At 42.3% G+C, this 23213-nt stretch overlaps 1 protein-coding gene and 1 long non-coding RNA gene across 5 annotated transcripts in view; one reads left to right on the top strand and one right to left on the bottom strand.

Moving 5' to 3' along the window:
* LOC136361044 (uncharacterized) overlaps positions 1 to 14233 on the bottom strand; it is a 32360-nt gene extending 18127 nt beyond the window's left edge. For 3 of the 4 annotated variants that reach the window (XR_010743561.1, XR_010743564.1, XR_010743562.1), the window contains exon 1: positions 13019 to 14233. This is a non-coding gene — a long non-coding RNA (uncharacterized lncRNA). Of the gene's footprint in view, positions 1 to 11974; positions 12787 to 13018 lie in introns of all 4 variants that reach the window. The other variant, XR_010743563.1, reaches the window with a different exon arrangement.
* A 280-nt stretch (positions 14234 to 14513) lies between these two features.
* The window catches only part of KMT2E (lysine methyltransferase 2E (inactive)), a 56242-nt gene continuing 47542 nt past the window's right edge, over positions 14514 to 23213 (top strand). Inside the window, 1 exon segment of the mRNA XM_066318673.1 lies at positions 14514 to 14874. The gene's annotated coding sequence lies outside the window, so the exon portion shown is untranslated.

Here is a 23213-nt window from a genome sequence, read left to right as displayed (position 1 = left end):
TGTCTGAAAGCAGTGGACGCTGACCTATGCCCACCCCTCATGTGATTCACCACCTCAGCTTATATTTATATACTGTTTAATAACAAAGGCTCCTTTTCATCTTTCCATAGAGATACTCCTACCAATATTTAACTAGCAAAGTGCTCACATGATTTTTAGTTTATGATTCACTTCGTATTAAAATAAAACTGTTAGAAAATGGGAATCCCCTCCAGAGCTAACTGCACAAGTCCACAGAACTACTGACAAAGTTTAACTAGCAGCAAAATTCTTGGTTTTTCATCTGCAAATTAAAAATATATTTGAAGCCAACTGGAATTGCTTAACTTTCTTACTAGTCAAGTAAACATACTCTGCTGTGTCTTTTTAACTGAATAATTCAGACATCAGATTAAGATTTGACTGCTTGTGCCTAATTAGTGATGCAAGAGGTTGCAAGTCTCTGTAAGCAGACGCTCCATTTTCTCTAGGATTCAAGATACCAAAAATTGCTTTCTCAGTTGGTATCCTCTCATACACAGTTTGTTTCCCAAGGCAGCTAACGCTAGCACAAAATTTCTGCTACAGCAAAAAGGATCAAAGTAACCAGCAAAAACAGTTCTGTTTTCTAACATCTTAACTTGAAATGAAACAAAAGCCTAGACTTAACTGCAAACCAATATCCCCAAAGACAGCATAACCACCATCGCAAAGTAAGTGGAAAACACACAAAAGTCTGAAGAAAAAGCACAGCTCTGCATAGTAGTGTAGCTGCTGGGGGAGCATGCTAGGACAAGCCTGCTGTTTCTATCCTGGCTCCACACATGGGGACACTTCTGCATGCCAAAGCTAGTATTTTTCTGCTTCTTGCCTGAGTGATTCTAAGCCTGTTCTGTACACGCTTCACAGTGCCAAGAAGCTCTGTGCTTCTAGGTGGATTGCTGCAGACTGGTTTTTGTCAGGAAGAGAGATCACTTTTATGAAGCATACGTGCACACTGATGGCAAACACAGTAAGATTCATAAAAGAGGCCCAGACACTTTTCCTCCCAAAGTTAACACCTGTGTACTGCCGCCAATATTCATGCAACACGAAAAGAAGCAATTATGTTGTCTTGCACTATTTTTTACAGTAACCAGGACCATATGCATCTTTTGCCTCTCTCCCTTAGGAAAAAATCCAAGACACTGCTATGGCTCTCTTTATGCCTCTGTGGATCAAAGTAACAAAAAGGCCCTGAACTGCCAAATGAAGCAGTCTGGTATAGCTTGAACTGGACAAGTACCAAGTTATCACATTTCTCTGTTTTATAGCATGAGATGTGTACCAACATCTACAAGTAGGATGAACTTGTAGCTATGTACAAGAGAAACAACAGCTGATGTGAAGATATTAATGGTTATTACCTAAATACATTAATGTTACAACAGCTAAGAGGAACTGGAGTATTCAGTTTCACTGATTTCTCACGTTAGTCATGCCTGTGCATAGCATCAAAGTTCACATAACAGCAACTCTGGTTGCAAGCTTTAGTAGTTGTTGTTTTGGAGATGATTCAGATGCAACTACCAAGCAAACTGCAGACTTGTTTCAGTTGAAACTCTTGATGCCTTTGAGCTGGTTCAAAAGGGAGAATACTGTCAAAGGGGCTGTGCTACTCCCTCCACAAAGCAGGTCAGGAAATGTACTGACCTTGTTCAACTGGAACTGGTAAACCAACTTAGGGGTTGCTGTATTTCTTCTCCTCATTAAGTACACACGGTTCCTGGGGGAGGGGAAGACAGGAAACAAGTACTCTTCCTGCTCCCCCAGCCTAAAAATAACTGAGACAGCCTTTCTGCAGCATTTAAGCCACACAAGCACTCAAAGACTGACATATTTATACTCTGGGCAAACAGTCACAAAACTCCCGCATTTTGCTCAGTATCTTTTTATCATTATCCAAACAGATCTGGAGATTGTGGCAGAGAAGTTTACTTTTCTGGGGATAGACATGAGCCTGTTGCCAGCTGTTCTCAAACTACAGCCTTTTCCCTACCAGTCAGTTAGGCTGTAACTACAAGCCTACTTCGGTTTGTGAACTTGAGCACCAGCTTCCCCTCTTCAAGCATCTCTTGCTCTGTCTTGAAAATCTGCAGGTTTAGCAGAGTTTCTTTTTCACATTAGGATGCAAAGGAAACAAACACCTCAATAATAAAGCTGGGTACAACGTTGTAGAAAAAAAATAAGTTTAAAAGCAGGAGAAAATTGCTAGGAAAAACACTGCATACATTACAAAATTACAAAACTTTATAGATAAACATGGAAATTAAATTCCTAGTAACTGAGCATTGTAAAACATAAGATTGATTATGCCAGTCAAACAAATTTAAGTGAAAGGACATTTGCAGGATTTTGGAGGCATGCATGCTCACAGGCCTCCTTATTCCAGTTCTGCATTCAAAAAGGTGACTGATTTGGTTGTTAGAAATTCTTCTCTTTCAAAAAGCCACAAAAGAAACTGGGCATGAACATCTAATTCCAAAACCAGATTCAAAGTAAAGTGCATATCTAGTTAAAGATAAGCCCCTTCCTTTCTGTACTGCAAACCCTCATTCTTCAGCCAGTTTCCATGATTACTTTATGTACTTCTCACAATCTGTTCAATGCATGGAAAACCTGTAAGCTGATTTTGGCAAAGTCTGTTTGGCAGGTGAAAATTTAGGCATAAACCTGCCATTCTTTAAGCTAGCCTTCAGTCCAGCGTTTTCTTTTAACATTTAGAAATAACTTCATTCAGATACAGCAAAACTCCCTGAAGTTTTGAAAGAGTCCTTAAGTTTGAAAATAGAAAAGCTTAAATCAATCTCACATGCTACACTGTCAGCTCATCCATGCTACCAGCTGATCATGACATACAGAGTAGACCTAGTTGTACACATGCAGAAAGCTGGGAAAGGAGACAATCATGGAATGACTTTCTACTTCCACAGAAAGAAGTCTCCCAATCACCCTCTCTACCCTGAGACTCCAAAGCTTACTCAAATTTCACATGTGGGCAGGAAACCAAAGTACACCACACGGCCAGAAATCCGTAGCAGTTCAGACATGAGTTCCCAAAGGGAAGGAAGTTATAGTTAAATACAAGTCTAATCTGTGTTTCCCTCCACAAGCTCCAGAGACTGAATGGAAAAAGCCTAAGCTCTCCTGCTGCACAACAGCTAGGAATCATGTGATGTAGGATGTAGCATAACTGCTTGAAATAAGGAGGTTACTGACATGCAGATCCCCTCTAAAGTGGTCTTTCAGAATTCCTTTGTTGCATACAATGCTTCTGTTTTCACAATTTCTATGATTACAGACATACATAGCCTTGAGCTACTTGAAAGCTGTACACTGTTCCAGAACTACAAGTTAGGCCTGCTTATTTTCCAGCAAAGACAGCCAGATTTCAGTCAGGTTCCCTTCTTACAGTCCATCTTGTTGCTGCAGCTAGGGGCAACCCCTCCACTGGTGATGTATTCAAATTCAAGCTTTTTTCAGTTCCCTTTTTTAAAATACTAAGTGAACAACAGTTTAGAAAACCTACAATGCTGATAAAAACACTTTTCCAGCACCTGTTCTCTGGTTAACATCAGGAATATACTTTTTTGTTTCACCCACCCCTCTAAAGAGCTGCAGTTACAGGTAGAGGCCTCCATCATCCTCCGTTTGGCCATCTGTAATTATAAGGACAGTTATTTACATATACTGGCATTTCATATTTCACTGGTTTAGTTTCCCTATGCTGAAAAACAGGTAATAGGCTGATTGGACCTTGGGTATATACTGTGTATATACTCAGTGTTTACAGAAGAATATATTCAATTCTTATTGAATATATTCAATTCTTATTCTTGGAACAGCCAGAAAGACCAGGAGCCCCATTCAAACATTTCCAGTTGAGAATTAGAACTAAAGGAGTTTCAAAAAGGTATCACATGTCAGACATGCTACTGCTTAATGGGACTCAAAAATACATATTAAAATAAATGCTTACATTAGACTCATATAACAGAAAATTGAATGAGCTTAATGAAACATCTCATCTTTATTTATGATATGACAAACAGAGCAAGATTTCAGCTTATGAACTACAGTAGAAATGTTTCTTAATAGCAAAAAACCCTCTCCTTCATTCCAGTGCCAATTGGGCACATCCAAAATTCAGATTCAACCAAGAATCTTAGAAACACACAAAGGAAAACAAGATCTACAGGAGCTGCTTTTTTGGACACCCAGTTCAGTTTTTTGTTTCCTTTTTGCTGATCTATTTCTATAGTAGGGACAGATGATGCAGAAGGATAATACTAATACTAAAACAATACTCATTCTTGCACCATGTAAGAAAACCCCACTACATAAATTATTACTTCAGATATCCCTTAAAGGCTTCAGATTTGAAATGTGGTCCAAGACCGCAACATACTATTTCTAAAAAGATGCAACAGATGTTCTACATATATTAATACACACATCCAAACCAGAATGTACAGCTTAATTTTACTTAGTGCAATCAGTACATAAATCTTGCTCAATGCTATTCAAGCAAAAAGAAGCACCCAGAGCAAGACACTTCGTTCAATACATGGGTGGGCCACAGGAAAAAAAAATAAATCTATGCTTACTGCAGCATCTACAGACACACAGAAACACCTTTCAGAAAGTTACTTCTACATACAAGGAGCATTTGTAGACAGTTCAATACCTTTAAGTTGTAATGTGCTATCTACAGCTACATTGGAAGGCTGTGAGGATCATCCACAGCAGAAATTTGAAACCAAAGGCACAGCCACTACATTGAATGGCAAGTATGAGTATAATCTTATTAGGTTACAGAAATAGGTGGAATTGATGAGGTTGGTTTTAAACAAGGTAAAAGTTCTATAGCCCATTTCAGTGTCATTACATTACTGAAGTTAAAGGATATATGTTTAAGCAAACAGACAAAAGGTATCATACCCTTCAAAAAGATCACCCTGCTTTGCTCACTGCAGGATGAGGTTAAAATAGGTCCAATGCTGTTGGAGTTCCACTCCTTCCTTTAAGCAGAAACACTTGGCCTATAAGGCAGAATTTTAGGTAGCTGCTCTTCTCCTTGGTTTCTGTTAACTACTTCAATTAACTTAAAGGGGAACAGGATTATTAAGTAGACAATACCACTGAAACAGAAGACAAGACAAGCTAATTTAACTAACAGCTCCACTTATAAGGCCACTAATATCTGTAGCACATAATCTGTGGGAAGTGTGGAAGAAGAGTTTGCCTGTTCTAGAAAAAGAGAAATCAGAAGACCCTGCACCGTCAACTCCTAGAAATAGAGTAGGCGTGGCTAAAACTCTCAGTCCAAATATTGCTTTGAAATTATGATTCCCTCCCATTGATTAGCTCTACACTAGCAATTGCAGGGTCCCAGGAGTGTCCTGAAATGGTTCTAAGACACGCAGAACTCAGTATGTTGATTTTGCACTGTATAATTAATTATATAGCAGCATGATTATTTTCTTCCTGTTCATAGTAGTTCCCCCAGTTTGGAATATCCCCACCTGCCAGTTTTAAGTGAAAACAAAATCAAATCTAAATGCTTGATTGGTATTCTTTGTTTTTTGACCCAAACTACATAATACATATGCTCTGAAGTAATCCTTCAGTTCTGGAATTCCCTCTCCAGCACAGGAGTACATGAACACCTATATGCAGTGTCTGGCCTAGACTAAGGCAGGCAATGTTACACACAGGGAGAAAGTGCCTTAAAATACTACTTGCCTACAGAACCCAGCTGCATTTTTATGCCATTTTCCAATGCTAGTGAAAATTAAAAGGTGGCAAACAGTAGTCTCACACAATTATAGAAAGTGGGGTACAGCAAATCACTTGCAAATTAAACAAACCTACTATGGGCAAGATTCACCGAGAGAGATCATTTAAAGCTCTCAACTCTTCTTGCACTCCCCTGAACATATCAGAGCCATGTGCTCTGATACCAGGCATCAGGACTCCTACTGAAGTTTGGCTAGACTATCAAGCACCACAGATGTAGAATCACAAGAGTATACCAAGTTGGGAGGGATCCACCAGGATAATGGAGTCCAACTCCTGGCCACATAAAGGACACCCCAAGAACCACAAAATGTGCCCGACAGCATTGTCCAAACACTTCACAAACTCAGGCTGGTGCGGTGACCACTTCCCTGGGGGAGCCAATTCTAGTGCTCAACCACTCTGAAAAACCTTTTCCTGATATCCAACCCACACTTCCCGTGCCTCAGCCTCATGCCATTTCCTCCAGCCCTGTCACTGGTCACAGGAGTGAAGATACCTGTTATCTGTTATTGTTCATACCTAGAGTAAAGGAGTCAATAGCCCACTACCACTACTTCCTAGTGATCCACCATCTCCCCTCTGCAACAGCAGTTAGTAAAATTGAACTGCACTATCTCTGAAGAGGAGACACTCAAGTTCAAAAATTACTGTTAGCTGAGCCCAGACACTGTGGCTCCTGCACAAAATATAGCCTTTCCTATGACTATGCAAAGATAGGGAAGCAGCAGTGTTTCTCAGAAACAGTTTAAAAATAGGATCTGACAACTGCCCAGCATGCCTTTATAAGCTTATGAGCTTGTTCCAGCATATGTATCCTGGATGGAGCACAGCTTTGGAAATGAATTTGAAGTAGCACCACTCTGATAAAAGCAATAGTTTCATTTTATGAAGAGTAGTCTTTTAAATCAGGGTATCTGTGACAATGACATTCAGTACGATTTATTAAATCTCTATGCAGAAGACCCATAGTTGCTCTGGATGGAATTTGAGGCAGCTTACCCTGGCTCAACAGATAAGAGCATCAACCTATCATCAGCCTGACAAACTGGGCCACAAACACTGTGGCCCAAAATGAAGTGGAACAAGCGTTGCTTAGCATATACCAGGGAATAAAGCTGGTAAAACACCTCTTAGGTTAGAGATTCAATTACTAGCTCAGTATCGGCTAGTCTCTTTGAGGGATTGCTTTGTCTGCAGTAATAAAGTGGCACAGTTCTGTACCTCCAATTTTTTTTTACCTTACTTCACTAAAATCTGGGGAATCACATGACAGTCCTGTATCATGAGTAACCTGCTAAATAAAAACAGGAACATGGAAGAAGGCAGTTTAGCAAAAGAACTGGAAGCTAATGCTTGTTACCCAGCTACGACTTCCCCTTAAGTTCTTGTGCCCTCCACACTAGTTCTAGCACCTCTTACCTGCTAAACAAACTAGTTTTGGACTTGGACTTATAGTTCCTCTATAGCAGCTCTACTAGCACTGGATCAAATAGCTATCAAAAATCCACAGAGAACAGCCAATTGGACAGAAACAAACTAACTTTTGTTAATAAAATACTAAAAAGAAATAGTAAAAGAAAGCTTCATCAGTTATCAATCTAGTGAAGCTTGCTGGAAACCAATCCATTACAACCAGTGGTACTCAATGTCAAAAAGGTACCCAATCTCAGCACACCTCTCTGCTGTCACCATAGAATGGTTTGGGTTGGAAGCACTTTCAAGACCATCTAGTTCCTAGCCATAGCACGGGCAAGGACAACTCCACCAGACCAGGTTGTTCAGGGCCCCATCCAGTCTGCCCCTTTCAGGAATGGGAACAACTCCTCCAGACAACCTGTTCCAATGCCTCACTATCCTCTAAGCATCTCTAACATCCAATCTAGACCTCTCATCTTTCAGTTCAAACCCATTTCCTATCACTATGTGCCCATGTAAGAAGTCACTCTGTTTTTTGTAAGCCACCTTTAAACACAGGAAGGTGCAATGAGGTCTCCCTAAGAGCCTTCTCTTTTCTCTGTTGAAAAGCCCCAGCTCCCTCAGCCTGGTGAGTATTTCTGTTTTGAACTTTAACAGACCACACTGAGTAGGACTACAGCAGTCTTCACAACCTAAACCTTTGAAGAGACATGACATACTACTGCAGTGAAGCTGTTGCATTTCTACTTTTGAGTAACATCTACTGCATGATCATGTCACATTAACAAGCTCCCAGATGGAAGAGTCACAATAAGAAGTTTCAATAGTTTGGGTGTTTTTGTTTTTTTTTTTTTTTTTTTTGGTCCAATACTTAATAAGCACAAAAATACAGCAGGTAAGATTTGGTTGGTTTCTGAGCTTACAAGAAACACAAACTCTTGCCTTCTGAAGGACCAACTTCAGCAGTACTTTTGGGATGCTAGTCTCCCGTTCAGTAATTTCCCAACTCTGGCACAGTCCAAGTCTCTGAACTGGCCCTATTTTCTTCCTAAACAGCTTCAAAAAGCACCATTGTGCATAAACTACTCAGGAGTCATTCAATCACTGGTTATTTTCATCAAAGAACTGCTACTGACAGCGTTTCAGGGCTAGTGCTGCATTATAATCGTGCCTGAGCACCACCTCACTTACAAAAGTAGCTACATGGACCTTAATACTGCTCTCCAAAGCAACTAGTAGCTCATCAGAAAGACTCTACTTCAAGTAACAACAAGGTCATGCTGGAAGGAAAAAACAAACCACTGCCCCACTTCACTACCCAAAGGTCATAGCAGTGAACCTGGTACAAATTCCCACTAATTCCAGGATTAGGAGGCCACACAACAGCTTTAAAGTTGCTTCTTTAAATGAGGAACTCAACTGTTAAGAATTGTAGAACCAGCCAATAACCTATTTTTGTGCTAAAACAAATCCTTACTAAATATCAACTTTTCCAGAAAGGTTCATCATAAAACAAAGCCAAAAGCAGTTTGCAAAGGAAGCTCTTGTTCTGTTGCTGTTTGAGCATTGAACATAAACCCAGGTGGACAAACTGATCAGCTGTCAGCCACCAGAACTCTCTTACCTCATGCAAATAATGCAAATTCATTTCGCTAGTTACTACTGTGAGTCACAGGTATCATTTTTAACAATTAGCTAAGAACTCATCCTGTAGGAATAATTCTTCACTGAATATTCCAGCTATTAGATTATCAGCCACTTCTGGACAAAGCAAGCTTATTTCAATTTTACCCTGTTCCAACAGAACAAACTTAAGTCTAAAATCCCATGAACAGTTAACTAGCCTGTAGCTGAGAATAACATCTCAATTTTAAAAGGCTACTAATTCAGTGAATCTGAAATGCTCTTGCCACCCACAGATGAAGGTCGACCTAACAATGACTTATATATTCAAAGTTTAGGGGTTTTTTTGAGAGTGCCATGCTCAGTGATTCCAGTTACACAAGCCAAAGGCTTTAAGAGGTACCCCTCAAACTCCCTAATAACTGCAGCTTTCCTGAGAAAAACAAACCTAACTTCACTAGTAATTAAAAGCTGCATATCTCCATTTTCCCAGCAGGTGCTTCATTCTGGTCCTGTTCAAACAGGAATGTTTGTTAAGCCACACAATGAACAGCCACATTAGAAAACCATCCATTACTATTAGGCTTATGTTTGATCCACTCTTTGCATCTACTTCCCTCATGATCACTCGCAGAAGCAAGAATGAACAGCTGAAAAAACGCGCAGGATCATCTTTCAGCACGAGCACTTCAACTGTCTCAACCATGACATTAATGCACAGTTGGATCTATTACACTGTTACTCAGAATCTCTCTCCTTTCTCCCCTAAATACCCTTGAACTCCTGTAAGTCCCTTTGTACGGCTAAAGGTAAACAACAGTGTTTAAATAACAAGTCTTAGCAAGGGTTCAGACCACACATGCATGCACAGACAGGCTATCACAGCGAGTTAGAGCCACAAGTCTAACTGCTGGAGAACATCCAGCCCATTGAAGTACCCTCATTAGGGAACAAATTGTAGTTCAGTAGAAATTGCTTGTTTCCCTGGTAAGCTACCATAAATCTAAACTACACGCCATTTTTTTACCCAGTCTCTCTGCTACAGCTCTTTTCTCTCCTTCAAAATTCGAACAGCTGGCATTGGACTGGCCACAGGGCAAATGCCCTGCCTCAAAGAGCTACACACATTTCAGTTTTACTCATCTCCTGCAGCACAAATAATTCAGAATGTGTAAAACAACGTTTTGAGACTGCACTTCAACACTGCCAGAGCTACTGCTTCTTTCAAGATAACTGCCTCCCTGAGAACTGCTAATAAAAACAACCTTGAAACAAGAAATTACTACTAGTTCATGAAAACTTGCCTTCCTTTCTATAGAATCACAAAAGCACAGCCACGCCTCCATTCAAACACTGCTACAAGAAGCTGCAAGTTACAGAGATAACTTTTGAAGTAATTAATTTCTTGGTTTTCAAGCAAAATCTGTTATCAAAGTGAGCCACCCAAAAGGCTGCTTTAAGAATTAAAATTCTAGTTGGTATTCTATAGAAACTATTCTATAACATAAGCAAACAATTCTCTTACAGTGAGGCAGGCAATTACTGTCTCATAATTACAGAACACATGCCTAAACGCAAATACTAATAAAATGTTTTTTTCCCTCATCTGTAGTTGAAACTAAGGTTCTCCCTTTAACACATCTGCAACAAAGTATTTCCAATGTCACGTCCCACATAAATCAGTGCTGCGTTAAAAGAATCACTGTACACTGAAAGCCTCTCTGGAAGCTTCCATTACAAAGGACTATTTACCTTGTGTCATATAATGCCCATACAGGAAAAATCAGTAATCCAGTCATTTTAATGTTTGATCAACAAACAAACTACCTCCTCTAAACACCATTGCCAGGAAGCTCTTTTTTCTTAAAAAAAAAGGGCACAGTCTCACAATCTAGAACTCAAGAATCTTCCTCTTCATAGTCTGCACAGAAGTCAGCTGGCACAACACTCAGCTGACAGCCTTCTGACACTGAAAAATGGGGGGATCTTTTAGAAAACAGAGCTTACATTTTAAAACCTAAGCTCAAATGAGGCTACCGACTTTTGAAAGCTTCATACCCTGCCATTAATTACCGTCTTCTCCCTTTCTTTCCTGGTATCCTCTATAAACCTACAAAGGAAAAATGTAGTGCTGTTAGATGCTTCCAATCCTGTTTTCCTACCCCTCCACCCACAAGACAGGGATGCCCTGCAGGATATATATGTGACCAATATGAACTACTTACAGTAGTTCCCAAGTCCCCAGTCAGTTCTTATGTAACTGAACTCCACCTCACCATATTACTTATGTAACACATATTAAAGAGCATCTATTATACAGGAATCTTCTCCATTAGTCATACACTCTACTTTCATTCCAGTTCTCAAACAGCACATTTGTGAAATAGTCAAGCTTTATGCCCCATCAGATTGCTACTGTGGAGGTAAAATGAAAAAAAAAAAATCCTATCTATCCAGGGACAGACTAAGAACAGAGAAAGTGAAACATTTTTATATAGAACCAACCAACACCCTTATATCATCAACAATTTTAACTGCTAATTCGTTCATTGGGTTAGATGCAGTGGCTAAATTTACACCCTGCCATACAAGAACAAGACATGGGAACTAGCATTGAATTGCTTTGAAAATATGAGGCCCTCAACCAAACAGTAACAGGAATTGCATTCCTTTAAGAAAAGTGTTAGGATTGGAAAACATACATTTTTTCACTCCCCATCCAGGAAATACCGGAGAAAAAAAAAAAAAAGAAGACCCAGAAAATATATCTGCCAACCTTCCAGGCCTACCCAGACCTCTGTAACAAGCTCATTTTCCTACGGACCTCAAAATAAAACATGGGGAATCCTCGCAATATTTACAAATAATATTTTTCATTTGCACTCAGTATATCGATCAATTCCCGTGAAGATGCAGGCCATCTGCGGCCTGGCTTTGGAATACACGTATCGCTCCACAGAAAGCTGCTCAGCTCCTGCAATAGGATTCAACAACACAGAAAGAACAGCGATCCACTTTTCCTGCTCAAACAGAATGAAGTCATGAACACCTGGCAGATTTTCCCTTGGCCCCTCCACCCGTAGCCCCGGCAGAGCAACACCAGAACAGCCAAGACGTCCTCGTCAGAAGAACAACTCCGCATAGCCTGTGCGTTTTCCTCAGCGGCTTTAATGAGGTCACTTAGACGTCGCTTAAAACGACTGTTCCAGTAAGAACCACCCCAGAACCCGCTGGAACTTAACTCAGAGCGGAGCGCCTTGGCAGAGGGCGGGCGGCACTACCGTGAGCGCACCCGGCTCCCACGCTCGGGCGGAGCCAGCAGGCGCCCAGGGGGAACTTTCCCTGGCGCTGGGTAGAGCCTTGCGCAGAGAGGGGGCGGAATGGAAAGCTTCCCCCAAGAGCAGCTACACCCTGGAGGTGGGTGGAGAGTTAGGAGAGAAGCGAGAACCTTCCTCGGCAGCAGCTACACCCTCGTGCATAAGGCTGATGGGGGAAGGGAGCCAGCGCGGGACCGACGACGTTGTGCGGGAGGAGGGGGAGGGAAGCCCGGGCTCTCCCGGGCAGCCGCCGCCGCCTAAGCCAGCTTGGTCCGCAGCCAAACCCCACAGGAATGCAACACGGTCACATGACCTCCGGCGGACGTGCAACTCCCTTCCCTCTCCAGGGACACCCTGCGCCATCTTGTACTGACGCAGTTACAAAGGCAGGCACGAGTTGCTCCCCTCTCGCTCGTTTCCCGCTCGTCTCGGCACAGCCCCGGCGCTATTTGGGAAGGAGAAGCGCAGGCCTGGTCCTGCTTTCCTTTTCGCCAGCTCTTCGGGGACACCCTGCCCGCGGAGTCCTCCCTGGCGCTGAGATCATGGCGCCCGTTTTCTGCCTTTGCCTCCCCCGGCAGCTCCCGACCCTGCCCAGCTGCGGCTGCCCCTGCTGCAGGATGATGTCAGCGCCAGCCAATCAGGGCACGCCGGGCCACCAGGGCCGGCCCGGCCATTGGCTGCCGCGCCGCTCCCGCCCCCCTCCTGACTCGGGCTCCGCCGCGGTTCGCTGCGGAGCTGCAGCCAAGGCACAAGTGCGGGGAGGGGAATAGGAGGGGAAGGGAGGAAAAAAAAAAAAAAAAAAAAAAAAAGCCCTACACAAAAAAACCGACAACCAAACCCACCAAGACGCCAGCCGCCATTTCGCGCAACAACAGGCAGAACCCGAGCGAGCAGCCCCAGCCAAGCGCCCTAAGGAGAGAGAGAGAGAAAGAAACAAGAGACACACGCACAGAAGAGTTAGACAGGAAAAAAATACCCATAGACTCCGCCATGATGACAAGACGTTTAATCGCCCCCCCTCCTCCCTCAGACTTAATGCCCCATTACAGCCGCCTCCTCTGCGTCCAACCAGCTAGCAGATCCCTTCACCTCGGCTCCCTCCTGCCGCAGCAGCAGCTGTTTAGAGCCCCAAACTCTCTGTGCCCAAGGTGTGGGGGGACGCTAGTCTATGGCGCTGCTGCTAACTGCTTCTCCAGTCACCCGAATGTGGCGGCTCCATCGAGGCAGGGTAAGAGCTGCCAGCCCAGCTTTTATCTGGTGCCCCGAGTTTGCGCACTGAAGGAGGCTCGCTCAGCCCCTGGTGGGCGTCGAACGAAACCCCAGCCGCCGCCTCCCCTCCCTCCATCAGCCGTATCGCTGGAGGGGTTGAAGCCGGGCAGGGGAGGCAGGGCAGCGTACGGGTACAGCGGGAGCTGGGAGGAGGGAGATATGGTGGTAGGAAGAGGGGCTCCTTACGAATGGCCGGGGCTGCCTCAGCCCTGAAAGGCTCAGCGAGCTCCCGGCTTTGGCAGCGCCCGCTGGTCTGGACGGAAGCGCCCCATTCCTGCTCCCCGAGCGTCGTTCCCTAAAGGGCAAACGAGGCTCATTCGCTGCTCGTCTCATTCCCTGCAGGACAGAAATGCCTTCAGCGAGTGCCCTCGCACTCGCTGTAAGGAAAGAAGCTTTCTCCCACTTGCCTTTGAGTCCTAAACGCTTCGGGGAAGGTTCTCAGCCTCGAGTGTCTTACTGAGAATTTCAGTCAAAACCTCCTGAGCAGGTCTGCAAAAATTCCCGCTCCTTTCTTGCTCCCCTCTTCCCCGCCCCTCAGGTAGTTCTTCTGCGTGAGGTCCGGCGGGTCTGCCCGGCTTTTCGCGCAGTTTAGGCCGAAAATGTGCTATTAGAGATTCATAAAGAACAGGTATGCTGACAGCATCGACGGTCGTGAGGAAAAAGCCGAAGGTTTGGGATGTGAGAGCGGCCGAGAAGGGAGTTTTGGCGTTTATTCCTCCGAGGATGCAGCTCTGACTCGGAGAGCCCGGCTCCGGCCCGCGCTCGGCCCCACAACAGGCCGGGACGGAGCCCCCGCCCCTCCCGCGCGGGCTGCGGATCGCCCCCGGCGCCAGCCCCCGCCGCCGCCGCCCCTCCTCCGCTGCCCTACTTCCCTCCTCACGGCCCCCCTGCCCAGCCCCTGCCGCAGTCTGCGGCCGCGCCCAGACCCCGGAGCCGTTCAGTGTGTTGCAAAATGGACTCTGAGGGCTCGGCGGGCGCGGGCTGAGCTCCCGGCCCGTAAGCAAAATGGCGGCTGTTTGGCTTCGCCTTGGTAACCCTGCCCCTGTCAGGCGGGGCGGGTGAGCCCCGTGCAGGGGGAGGGAGGGGAGAGCGGACGCCATTTTCCCAGAGAGAGGCAGTGACATAGAAGGGAGCGTAGGAGGCTGGAGGGAGGGAGGCACGGGAGCAGCGGCGGCAGCAGCGGGGTTTGTACACAGGTCCCAGGGCAAAGGCGCCTTTGAGCTGGTCCCTGTAGGGTTCTGCGCACTGAGCTAGGTTTGGGGGGAGGGGGGGTCTCCTCTTTCCCTTTTCTTTCTTTAACTCTAGCCTACTGAGGGCTGAGTCCTACCTAGGGTAGGGATATCCGCAGTGGGGCTGTTGCATTGTTTTGGTTGGGATAGAGAAGGGGCTCAGCTGAGGGGTCCTGCTGCCTGGCCTGTGACCATTACAGGTGAGTCTTTGGTTATTACAGCATATTCTGCTGTGGGTGCTTTGGGGGAGGGGGAGGTTGGAAAAAGGGAGTGAAATGCGACGGGGAATGTCTCATTACCTTCGGTGCGAGTATAACTCCTTCCCAGCCTGAAATATGTTTAATTTCTGTTGAGGTTGTCTTGAATTTGCTTTTCCTTTTGTGAGGTTTGGTTAAAAAATGGCAGGCTGTCGCTATATCTTATGAATATGGCGGGTTACTGTAACTGGAGGAGCTGAGGAGAATTTTTTGGCAGTTACGCCAGATTTATGCATTATGCTTGGAAAATGAGCCAAAAAGAGCTATTATGTGACAACATAGTCTTCCTTGGGCTGGCGGTTTTCAGAACGGGTTTGTGCGTTATTGGGACTGCGTATTGAGTTTTACGAAGCTGGGGGAAGCTTATTCTTTTCCTCCATCCTGTATATTTTTGCTTTGTGGTACTAAAATGGCTCGTTATAGGCCTAATCTCTTTGCCTTCCACACCCCCGCCTCCCTGCCTGCCTCCCTGTTAATATCTCCGTTTCGTGGTGTAAGCTGGACAAACGGAGAGCTGTCCCCAGGAGTTTCTGTGCCAATTTAAAAGGGGATCACTCTCCCCACCCCCTTTCTCGAGGCTGTAAGTAGTTACACTGGTGCACCCCTTTCTTGCTTTAGTTTCTGCAGCCACTGTTCGCGTTCCCTGGGTGGCATATTTCAGTCTCTCCTTCCTGAAGCGGTGAATGTTGGTGGGGTTAGACCGTATTGCTGCGGACACAGGGGAAGAGAAACAAACGGTTCACTGTGTACTACTAAATAGGGTAGAGAAACATAATATAGCTGATTATAAAGGTCCTGTATTCCCCCATACTCGGCTATTAGGGAATGTGTGGTGTCTGAAAGCCCCGAGGTCCCTAAAATGGTACATACTACGTGTCGTCAAAAGCAGAAGTTCAGTGCTGCATCTAGATTTAGGAATGTTTTAGTCTGTTTATTTACAGTAGCTTAAAGGAATAATAACGAAGCATTTTTGTTACTCAGGGTTCAGATCAGAGAAAAGCAGGAGATATCCGTGGCAGTACTTGCAACGCATGATTAATTGGTTATCATCACTATACTTTTAAAGTTACTTTTAAAAAAATGTAGAGTAAATTTATTAATTTCCCTCTTTTGTCCTTTAGAGATTCTAAAAATGGCGGCCTCAGGCTGATGTTGTGGTAATCTAATCAGCTCGGGTCCTCCACACCCATGCAGTGCGTTGTCTGCAGCATATTAGTGCCTTACTATGTTTAAATGAAAAGGCCCTTCCCTTCAAAAAGCGTACAAAACATCTCTTGACTTTACTGCGATTTAAAAATGCTGTGTTCCAGCTGATTAATTTTATTGGTTATGTGTGTGAAAGGCAAGTGAACGAGACCACTCTTGTCGGGGAAAAGGGGGGTGGAAACAGAGGCAGCAGACTCAGGCAGCTCCTTCGAGGGGTGTGTATGTGGTGCTGTAAGGTAATACGTATGTCAGTTCAGTAAACGGGGAAAGCTCCTGCGTTTGGGGTCGATACTGTACAACTGTGTGTCTTACAGCGACATAAAATCAGGAATATTTGTCCACGCCAGTAGTGGATTATGATCACTAAGACAGCTGAATTTTTTGTGGGAACATTTGCGAACGTCACGTTCATCTTCCAGGAAATACCTTCGCTGGACATCGGTGTAGTAAATCCATGTATTCGTAGTTAAAGAATACAGAATGAACTTAAGGGAATAATGCACGAGAGATTAGAACCTGTTACTTTATTTAAAGACACGGAATTTCTTCTGCTGCCGTGTGATCTTGGCATGACATTTTTTCTCCAGTTTATTTTGTATTTTGCTGTATAATTCGATAATACACAGACAAGTGCTGAGGGAAGGTGCGGTTCGTAACCTCTAATTTTTTTCCTAAATGAAATATGAACCTTTTAGTATCACCACTATAAATATGTTTGAGTGGGGGGAAGGGAGGTCACAAGGATTCATTATTTGGTAGTTGGTGTAGTGTACTCTGATACATGCTACAGAGGCTGCAAATTGTATGTTTTAAGCAACAATAACAAAAAATAAATTTTCACCTTTTTAAATGTCTGTCTTTAATCTTGTCCTTTAAATTAACGAGATATGAATTCCTGTTCCAATATAGCTTTAGAACCTTCTGGATTTAAGCAATCAAAAGTGAGGTATTGAAGGGGCAAAGCTGTCTTCAATCTGTGATGAATTTTAATTTGAATACCATTTAGAAGCACTGATGTGGGATGTGAGGTATATCTGAAGTTGAACAGTAAGATAGTTAGACTTTTAGGGTGTCCTTAATGCATGCCTTTAGTGTGTTTTGAGGCCAGAGGCTGAGTGATTTCCTTAATTCTCCAATAAGGCATGCTCCCATCATCTTTATTTATATAAATACAATTTTTATTCCCCTGAACCATGTCTTTCTCTGTTTAAAAGCACATGAAAAAAACTTCTGGGAGTATACAGGCTTTCATGGAAACCTTTTGCCTTTTTCTTTCCTTGCCTTCATTTGAAAGCTCCTGTTCTTGATGCTTTATAGTCTGCAGCTTTTCATGGCCTCTGTCATGTTCTCAAGCAGACATCTGATTCACAATTAGAGGAAAATAACTTTGTACAAAAAGTGTTTGGGGCAGGGTAATGAAATAACCCCAAAATACTAATTTTCAAATTTTACAGCTTATTTTGTGCACTAAGAACATTTTGGGAGTTTAGAGATCTTTCAGTTTTCCTGTATGAGTTTTAATGAGTCAGTTTGCCTTTGTGACTCAGTTTCTCCATTTGTAAAAGCAGATTTGTTTTAAGGAGATGAGACTACAAAACAAAGTCTACCTTTATTTTTTTAACTCCATTGATGTTTTTATTTATATATTCATAAAGAATGAAATCCCCTCCCCCCACTAACACAAATTTGTTGAAAGAGGGAAGGGTTGAAATCTAAATTCCTTCTTTTTTTAAGGCATATTTCTGTTCAACAAACGTTGTGTTACAAATCTAGTAGTATTTATTGGAATTATGAAACCATTTATGTATCTTCAGGTTTTTCATTTCTAAAGGAAAAATTTGCTTAATTGTCACTTAGCCTTTTGGGTGAGTGTTTTTGCCCTCTGGGAAATTCCAGAGGAGAAATAATACTGACTCTTCAGACTATATCTGGGGAAAGTTTCTCTTAGGACTAAGTTACCTTTTCAGGTTAATTTGAGGTAATGCAGCTCCTGATTTCTCTTGGACAGTTTCAGCACACACAACTATTAAAGTTTTGTTGGAAAGCAGCAGAAATACAGAAATCAGTGTCACACTGAAGGCTGAAGTCTTTCTCCGTTTCTGATCTTGGTTTGACTGAGGACAGTCTTAATTTTGCTTGCATGCTAATACTAATTTTAGTAAGGACTATTTGTGGGACTGAGTTAAGGGCTGGTGTATGTAATTGTGGAATCGTGGTATTGTTCTAACTAGATTAATGTAAATGAAGGTTTAATGAAAGTATTTTGCTGTTCTCACGTGACATTCTAACAAAATTTAGTGGGAGGGACATAGATGGGTGAAGATATAAAATAGATGCCAGTTCAGACTTCTGCAGAGATCCTAAAGAGGTGCATCTATGTTATTTGCCTCTTGACTTCCTTACAAATGAGCATTTGTGAATCTCTCAAAAGCAGATTTTGTCGGACAGTGTTTCTTCAACAGGTACACTGTTTAAGTGTTTCCACTGTGTAAATAGCTCTGATTTATTGCTGAGAGTGCCACTTAAGGCATCTGTGGGGGGAAAAAAGTTTCCACGGATGTGGAATGTGGATTAGGGGAAAAAAAACCCTCGATTCGGTGCTTCCGAATTCTGGATTATTTAAAATATTAATTGTAGTTATCTTTTGAATGGTACAAGATGGCTATTTCTTTCTACTACAGTGTTTACATTTTCTTAGTAAACGAAGAGTTGTACCCACAGAACCTAATCTCTTTGCGGATCCAAAATTCTGATCATGGCCTTCACATTACAGAAGAAAACCTGCTGTAGTTGTGTTCAAAGGAGAGCTGCTGTTAACCTTTAAGGCATAACAAACAAGTACTTAAAAGAAACCTTTCCAGGGTTTCATATACTTGCTAGGAGATATTGAGATTATTTTTATTTCCTCTTGCAAATCTTAATGTATTAATGAAACAGGCAAGATGAAAGCTGTCTTGGTTGCTAGAAAATTTTAATAAGGTTATCTGTAAACTTTTGAAGACTGACACTTTTATTGCACAGAGTATATTTTTTTTAACATGCCTAAGTGGTTTTGTATCTTATATTTCAAAATTAAAATATAGGTAAGAACTACAGTAAATGATGTTCATTCAAGTGCCGTGTTTCAAAAGTGTGTGTGAAGAATGTATTATAGTAGCACGCAGATTGCACATCCTGTGTGAGTATGCTTGTTACTTTCGCATTTTGTATTACCAGGGTGCTACCTCTTGTTTATGTGATAGTTCATACACTGCTTAGGTGGAGAGCCAACGCTATAAAAACCTAAGTGAGCCTTTGAAGGGACCAGCAGTTTTGCAAGTCAGGCACTTGCCAAAATAGTATTGTTCTTAGTTTTAGAGTTTTAAATTAGCACTTGGATAGTGTAGGTACTAAAATTTCATACTAAATAGTGTAGATACTAAAATATGGCAGGGTTAGGTTAAGGAAAGCTTTTTTATTTTATTCTCATTTGTGGTTGTGTTTTTTCTATTTTATACCATCATAATCTAGGTAATCATTCACTTTTATATCTTCATCACAAAAGTAAATTGCCATCCAGTTCAAAGACAAGATGATAAGACTAAATTTTAATGACATTATTGTACTTTATATTGCAACTTAAGAAGGAAGCCATATAATCTGTTGTTGGCCCCCTTATCATATAATGGTGTGAGCTGTAAGGGACCTTCAAAACCACTTTGTTCCAGCGCCCTTGCCGTGAGCAGGGACACCTTCCAGCAGCCCTGGGTGCTCAGAGCCTCATCAAAGTCTGCCCTTGAGCTTCCCAGAATGGGACCTGCACTGCTCCCCTGGGCAGCCTGCTCCTAGTGCTTCAGCACCCTCACTGGGAAGAATTCCTTCCTGCCATCTAACTGAAGTCTTTCATCTTTTTTGTTTAAAATTGTTCTCTACTCTTGTAAAAAGTCACTCTCCCTTATTTAAAAAAGCCTTTTCTGGGTATTTAGACTTCACTGAGGTGTTCGGAGCCTTCTCCAGGCTGAGTAACCCCGGTTCTCTCAGCCTTTCTAGGAGAGGTGCTTAGGCCTCTGGATTATCATTGTCACCTCCTCTGGATCTGCTCTAACAGGTCCACTTCTTTCTTGTGTTGCAGAGCTTGACAAAGAACTGCAGGTGGGATTTCTTGAGAGCAGAGTGGAGGGGCAGGCTGACCTCCCTTGACCTGCTGCCCATGCTGCTCTTGGTGCAGCCCAGGGCATGGTTGGCTTTCTGAGCTGAGAGTGCACGCTGCGTAGTTGCGGCGTGCTGCTCATCAACCAGCACCTGCAAACCTCTGTCCTCCTCAGGCCTCTTTCTCCAGCTGTTCTCTGCCCAGGCTGTGCTTGTGCTTCCCTGACATGGGTGCAGCACCTTGCACTTGGATGTATGGAGCTTTGTGAGGTTCACACAGGCCCACCTCAAGCCTGTCAGGGTCCCTCTGGGTGATATCCCTTCCCTCCAGCGTATTGGGCACACCGCAGAGCTTCACGGTGCTGAGTGAGAGAGTGTTTAATCCATGTCACCAACTAAGATTTTAAACAGCTGTGGTCCCAATACCAGTTTGTGAAGAATCCCACTCATCACTTGTCTCCACTTTGACATGAAGCTTGACAGCTTGCAACTCATACAGAGTGCAACCATGCAGCCAGTTCCTTATTCACCAAATGGTCCATTCGTCAGATTCACGTCTCTCTACATTTCAGACTTAAAGATGTTGTGCAGAACAGTTATTTATCAGTCACAAAAACTGATAAAACTAATAGCCTGTGTTTGCCACTCAAGAATTTGAAGTTCTGTATAGAATGGTAGATTAGGGCCTTTGACCTTTTACTTTGGAGGAGTTCTGAATGTTTAAATTTGTTTGGTGCTCATTACTCTTTAACTCTTCTAAATTGTTAGGGCTGAAGATACTTATTGGCAGTCAGTGATGGTCTTAGCTTGCCTTGAGTAGACAGAGGCAACTAGTTCTAACTTCTGATTAGAATGGTTATTATGGGCCTGAGTTGAAAATGGTTGCAAGACAGGTGAAATTCAAGTCTAGACAGTTAATTCTGCTTTAGCTGTTGGTTTAAAGAAAGTTTCCCAGTAAGGAGTGGTTTTAGTCAGTTCTGCTCAAACTGAAGACTTGAGAATTACAGCAACTTATATATAACTTTTGAGGAAGGTACAGAGTGATTACATGTCTTCTTTGGTTTCCAAACCTATCATTCTAGAACTGTGAAAGAAACATGAATACTTTATATATAATTCATAAAAGATACAGTAGTTATTTTACTGGTGATAAGGGTAAGATTCTTCCCTCAAACACCTTACCAAGCAATTCCGCTGGTTTTCTAAAAATTCTGCTTAGGATAGGAATATTTGATGCAAATCTTTATTATCTTTAATATTATGAAGGATTTTTATGAATGAGTGTGTTGTGGGGTTCTTTTAAATGTTTGTTCTCTGTCTTACTTTCCAGTGGTACCTTTTGTGCTGAAAGACAAAAGCCAAACACTGCTTTTTGTTCCCTTCCGTATGGCAGTAGTAGTGAAAATTAAAGCTGTTTATTGAGCTTCCCTCGCTGGGCAGAATTTCTTTGTACTTATTTAAAGATCAGGTATTCTATATCTCTGTTACTGCAGTTGAAGAACATACTGAAACCTTTGTTGAAAAAAGAGTTAAATGCATGGAATGGAAATCTCTTAACCCAAATAATACATTTTGCAAAATTATTGCAATTGAAATACAGTTTTGCAAAATAATTGCAATTGAAAATGAAATTGGTTTTGTTTTCTTGAAAGTAGGAATGATCTTTTGATCTTACACTTCTGTGGTTTTTGTGTGTCCTTGAACATGAAATAGTCCCTCCATCTGTTCCCTCATTTTTTCTTGCCAGTATCTTCCCCAAGTTTTTGTAGAGAACGTTGAAATACTGCCAGATTGTTACCAAAAGATGCAGTCCAGGTTGAACTGTAGTTAAAATTACACAGAGGAGTTCTGACTGCCAGAAGGAATTAAAAATCTGTGTTTGAAAGAATGTGACTTTCTGACTTGCTTGTGTTTAGATTCCTAGGCAGAAGTGCAGCACTTAGGTAAACATCTACAAATTGTTTCCCTGAGTAAAAGTAGAAGCACTGTTGAGCTGTTTAGGTAAATCAAATGCCATGGATAAAAAAGAGGAGCTGGTTTTTGAAATTACATAAATGAAAACGTACCAGAACAAAACTATGCTTGGCTGAAGTCAGACTTGAAATAAGTCAAAAGAATTTACTTCTTCTGTAGTGCGTAGCTAATAATTACAGTAGACTCCCAAGTATTATTAAGCAGCTTAGAAAAATTAATTTGTTTATTTGGTATCACGAAGCCCACAAAATGTTTATGGTGTTGGAGGCAATACCAATATCTGTTCTCAGCCACGTTTTTTTTTTTTACCCAAAATCTACTTGTTGGGAGGAATATTGGTGACTGAATCTGCATGAGGTACATACTGTTATATTTAATAAAAGTAAGTAGACGTAGCCCATACAGTTGTAGATGTGAATTGGGGTATTCTTACACAATGTGGGCTGTATATACTTGCAGAAAGCCTTTCTATTTTAGGATGTTTGTCAAGAATAATAGTGCAAGGTGACAGATCAAATGTTTTCTTCAAGAGTTATTGCTATGTCACATATGAGCAGTTTATCTAAGTTTAATCAACAGCTTTTTACCATTTTGTGCTAGATGCAGAAATAATCATTTGCAGTAAAATAGCTGATGCCAAAAAAAATTACATAAAGCCAAGGTGTTTTTACTGGGAAACTACTTTATTAGTGTTCTTAGCCTTTGAATTTTTCTTTAAAGGCATTTTACATTTCCAAGTGATAGACTGTAGCAGGCTAATGTTAGGTAGGTAATATGTACTTCTCCAAGCAATAAGCAATATTGCTATTAAAAACTAATTTTTCTCCTCTTCATGTGCTGTACTTGTTTTGTATTTTACAGTTCCTTGGCTGTCTAGCTCGAATAATTGATGGGTTTTGAATGGCTAGGCCTTTTCTCATGGGATTTATTTTCAGAAGTGCAGCAAATGTTTAGTAAACTTACAGACATCAGGC

This window comes from Sylvia atricapilla, chromosome 5 (genome assembly GCF_009819655.1).
Source record: "Sylvia atricapilla isolate bSylAtr1 chromosome 5, bSylAtr1.pri, whole genome shotgun sequence".
NCBI lineage: Eukaryota > Metazoa > Chordata > Aves > Passeriformes > Sylviidae > Sylvia > Sylvia atricapilla.
Note: the sequence above shows the minus strand (reverse complement) of the source record. Positions and strands in the feature narration are given on the sequence as shown.